Here is a 5,257-nt window from a genome sequence, read left to right on the forward strand (position 1 = left end):
TCATCATAGGGCATGACAGAACCAGAGACCCCGTGATACCGAATCTTCAGAGGTTCAAGCTTCTGCAAAAAAACAAGTACTGACAAATCTTAGGGCATGTCAATTTCAACTTAAGGCAAATTTGCAAAAAAAATAGATTACTCATTATTAGCATTCCCTTCTCGCGCATCATGTAGGCCCGGTGTCGTGTGTCGTAGGCATCGTCGAGAAGGCAAACCATCCTTGCAAAGTTCAAACAATAAACATATATGAGTTCATCTCAAATATCGGTATACACTAAACATCTCATATGTATTCATCTACAAGAATCTCAGCATCTCCTTCTCACACAATGAATAAATGATTTACAATACTCATTTGAAAAATTCTCATATATATCTCCTATGTCATATGTATCTAAAAAAACTCAACATCTCATATTTCCAATAAACTCAACATATCATATATAGCTACAAAACTCAACATCTCATAATTATCTACAGTACTAGGCATCGCATATATATCTAAAAAAACTAAACAATCTAGGGTTTCACTAACAAGAATCATATATTGTGAACTAATGAACAATACTAGGGTAGTACTTACACATCCTAAATCACAACACCCGATCATGGACAAATAAAGATCCAAACCAAGCAAATCAAGGGTTCCACCCAATCTTGGACAAATCTCTAAAATGGAAACGAATTTACGGAGGAAAAGAAAGGGAGCGGAGGAGTTTACATAGTAGGAGGGATTAGAGATCGATTCCGCGGCTGAAATCTCCATATCTAAGAGGCGTGTGGGGGAGGGGGGTCGAAGGGAGCGCCGCCGCCGCTCTCTGTTGACAGAGAGCAACTGCCTGGGGAGGGCTGGCCCGATGCGGCTTAAGTCAATGTGCAGCGCCTAAGCGCTAGGCGCTGCACATTACATGTGTGGCTCCTATGCCTTAGGCGATGCACGGCTGGACGTGGGGCCGCGCCTGGCCTCGGGCTACCATGCTGGCCGAGCGTGCGACGCCTAAGACAAATGCGCTACATAGTGAAGTGCAGCGCCCGGCTGTCAAGCGCCACACAAAATGGCATTTTGTAAAAAAAAATAAGATCAGTTGAGAAAGTTATTTTTTTTAAACTTTGGAGACTTTAATTAATTCATAATCATATCCTTTGCAATAAGCGGAATCAGGAAATCAGGAGGTTTATCAAGCCACACCCTTGACTCCTGACCCAAGAAACTAAAACGAGCAATAGTATGAGTGCACTCGTTTACATCACGCACATAATGATTTATTGTCGCCTTGCCGAAAGAACTCATCAACCTTCGACAATCGTCAGTAATTACCGCACGTGATGCCCGGTAGTCATCCGGATTCTAGATAGCTTGAACAATCTCCATAGAATCACTCTCAATGGACAAAGAAAAAATGCCCATCTCCTCAGCAAGCCGTAGTCCCAATAATAGCGCAAACGCCTCCATCGTTGGAGCGTCCATTGCATTCGGTTTATATTCCATGGCCGCTGCAACAAAACCTTCCTTCGAATCTCGTAAAATAGCACCACTTGCCCTTGCACCTGAGTCAACATGATATGAAGCATCAACATTAAGCTTTATACAGCCTGATGCTGGTCTAGACCATCTAGTCTGTCGTGGAGGAACTAGCTTCTTTTCTGCTACCCAGTTAGCAGGACGAAATCACTATTCTGACCCTTTGAATGAACTTTGTCACAAAATGAACTCGATGTGAAAGTATTTCACGATCTGACCCTTTTAGCAACGCCACAGCCCGCGGCGTTTCTGTCCAACATAGAAACGCCGAGGTAGCTAGCATGTCTGACCAAAGAAGAAACGCCAAGGTAGCTAGCGTTACGGACCATGTAAGAAACGCCGAAGGCGCTGGCGTTGCAGCCCATCATGGAAACGCCAATGACCATGGCATTGTTGCCCTGTTTGGTCATAATTAATTAGCCTTATTAATTAGGTTGTTCATCCACGTTCCACATGCACATGAAAAAGGGCAGATCGTTGGGCTTGTCGTCCCCGCCACCATACGCGGGGTTCGTCTCCACCGCGACCCTGTCTCCTTTCCAGGCCGCTCCCTCCAGATCCGACGCTCGCCTTATCCTTATCCTTATCCTTATTCAGCAGTTAGGGGTAGCTCAATTTTCTGGAATTCAACAGTGAGTTCTTCTGGTAATTATTTGGATTCGCTCTAGTGTTACGAGCATCTTGCCGTTCATGATTAATATTACTCTGCTAAATCCAACCCGCGTCAATATCGGGCGCGCGCCGTTTAGATCGGATCTGTCCCGCTATGCCTAACAATGGAATGGAATCCGTGGCGGAGGGGGATTGTGATGGTCTTCTCCGACTCTGCCTCATCTACGTGTGTCTCTCTTACCTTGATAAGTATATCTAATCTAGCTAGCTGCCGCAAGGCCGACCCGCCATCACAATAAGTTGTTCTGTAAACTGCTGCAAGGCCTCAACAAGTCGCTAGCTATAGATAGGGCTTCAACTTTGGCCGTTCCAGCAAGTTTTTGTGCAACAAAACAAACCTAGGCTGTACATCCATCTGCTGCGGCATCCAATCAAATCATGGTAAATTCACTGCCCCCTCTCTTCTTCTAGCCCGTTTTGTCTTGCTACTAATATTCTCTCCTTTTGGTTTTGCAGAGCCAAGATGCCGAGGACAGAATCAGTGCGCTCCCTAGGGACATCCTTATCCGAATCCTTGAACTCCTTCAGGTGCGCAGTGCGAATTCGGACCGGATCGCTCTCCAAACGGTGGAGACACCTCCCTCACCAGCTCTCTTGTCTGCTCATAGGTGTATCTGACATTCAGAGCGCTAGCTATGTCACGCTGGGTCAGATCATGGGGGCGTACACGGAGACGACGAGGAGATTGCTATCGTCCACGTGCGAATGCGGCGGCCGTTCCATCAAGAGCCTGAGACTTACCTTTTACCTTTCAAAACCTTTCTTGTGCCCTATTGGCCATGCCGTCGGGGATGTGGCCAGGAACGGCGACACTGAATGCCTCGAGTTTGTGATATTCACGCATCTTGCGAGACCAAGCAATGCTCAACTTGTCTTGTTTGGACAGCGGTTCATGTCCTTCTTCCACTCTTGCCCTGTCGCCTTCAGATGGCTCACAAGACTAACTCTCCACAACCTTGCATTTGGAGACTCGGATGTGCCCAATCTCCTCAATGCTTGCGATAAGCTTCAGTTCCTTAACTTGAGATGCTGCAAATTGGGTCCGAAATCTGTCCTCAGCATAGACGCCCCGTCATCAGAGCTCCAGAAACTTGAATTGTTTTGCTTTGAGTGTGTGCGGGTTGATCTAGCAAGTCTTCCTAAGCTGAAGCAAGTGCTCTGTGATACTTGGTGGGCTGTGACCACACCTATGTCTTGTGGCTTTGTTCCCCAACTTGAGAAAGTAAGCCTCGCCTCTGCTGCCCTGTCTGGGCAGAAGCCATTCACATTGAGCAAGTGTTTATCTAGTAGTAGTACAAGAAGCCTCTCCACTTTGTGTCTGGATTTTTGCTCTCAGATGGTAAGTTTCTACTGCTACAACTCACTCTGCGTCTATGCCTTGTTCATCTATTATTTCAATGTATATATACACATTGCTACACGTCTCATGCATGCTCCATATTTGTTTTTTTACAAGTGCAGATCTGGATTCAACCGGAAGATCCTAAACAGCTCACACGTATATTCAGTAGCCTTAGAGATGTTTATATCTACAATGTCTTTGCTGAGTGTGATTTGAATTGGACATTCTTTATCCTTAAAGCTGCACCTTCACTGAAGAACTTCTATGTAAGTCTGTTAATTAAGATTTTCTATGCCATTTGCCCACTTGATATTTTTTTTTCTTTGACATGTTTATGCATTTTCAGCACTAACTATATACCAGCATGCCACTAACGCTCTTCTGTCACCAATAATAAAGATGAGAGCAGGGTATGTGCAAGTGTAAATAGTTAGTTTTATTGCAAACAAAAGCACTTGTGGAAAATAAGTTAGTTGTATTGCACAAGCTAGAACACAAGGCAAACACACTCAGTCACTCGCAGCTTTAACGAAAGGTACTACATGCTGCATTGGGATGTAGGCAATATGAGATTCATTAAATGATATCATTGACAATGCAATGCAAAAAGGTAGAAATTCTTAAACATGGATTTTCTTGGGAGAGAATTTCCATGCAAGTTAATGTTAGAATTCCTTCAAATTTCTACAGATCATGATATAATTGCATAGGTACCATATACAGCGTCATTCCTGTTTCAGAGAGCTGTATGCAGATTCCCCTAAAACCATATGAGGGCCTATCTTTAAATACTAATATGAAGCTCAATGCATTTTTTTGAATAGTACTCCCTCCGATATTGATGCAGGTTTAGTACAACTTAGAACTAAAGTTGTGCTAGAGCAGCATCAATTAATATTGATCGGAGGGAGTAGTACATTTACTTGTAAGTTTTTGTAGCTACCGGTCTGTCGCTGTACTGCATCTTGAAAACTAGTATTGAGGTTGATGCTGATTTTATATGTAATATTTGCCGTTTCTTTTGTTGTTGGGTCCATGCAGTTATCTCGACACTCTTGTGAACCCAACAAGTTTGAGGATATTGCCAAGAAGACCGACTTGGTGTGGGAAACCTCCAGTTTCAAGCATTTGAACTTGTCATGAAAAGATCTATGGGCTTGAAGAGAATCGAACTGCATGATAAAGACCCATGTGAGGAGTGCAAAGCCATATCCCCCGAGTGTTTAAGGTTTCCTGTGGATGAATCTAGCAAGCGTCGGATTAAGGAGCAACTCACATATGGATTCTCCTTAGATGTGGAGATAATAATGGGATGATGCATATAATCAAGCAGTGCGCAGAACCAAGTTAGTTGCTTAGCACGCCCATTAACAAGGGATATATATATAGAGAGAGAGTAGGTGCGAGCATATGTAGGCTTACTTTTTCAGAGACATGGTGAGTGCCCATGTGTTGCAACAGGAGTCAAAAAAAATTCATGTTTACAAGGTATTGGGTTAAACTAACACCTGTTATTGTAATTTTTTACACACATATTTAGTAGGTCAATGTGTAGAACTTAGCTCATTTGACATGCATGGGACCCAGACAATGGATATCAAAGCAACAGCAAATGCAACCATGTGAGCATCATACTAGTAACGGTCTAAAATAAAATTCATTTTTAAATATTATCCTTCCAAACAAAATGTAATGGCTGGTTATTGAAAGTGCACAAGA

General features: G+C 43.4%; 1 pseudogene; it reads left to right on the forward strand.

Annotated features, from left to right (window-relative positions):
* The first annotated feature begins 2,148 nt into the window (after positions 1–2,148).
* Positions 2,149–5,056, forward strand: LOC125530040 (uncharacterized; annotated as a pseudogene).
* Positions 5,057–5,257: the final 201 nt, after the last annotated feature.

Source organism: Triticum urartu, chromosome 1A (assembly GCF_056163025.1).
Source record: "Triticum urartu cultivar PI428250 chromosome 1A, HENAU_Tu73, whole genome shotgun sequence".
Taxonomy (NCBI): Eukaryota; Viridiplantae; Streptophyta; class Magnoliopsida; order Poales; family Poaceae; genus Triticum; species Triticum urartu.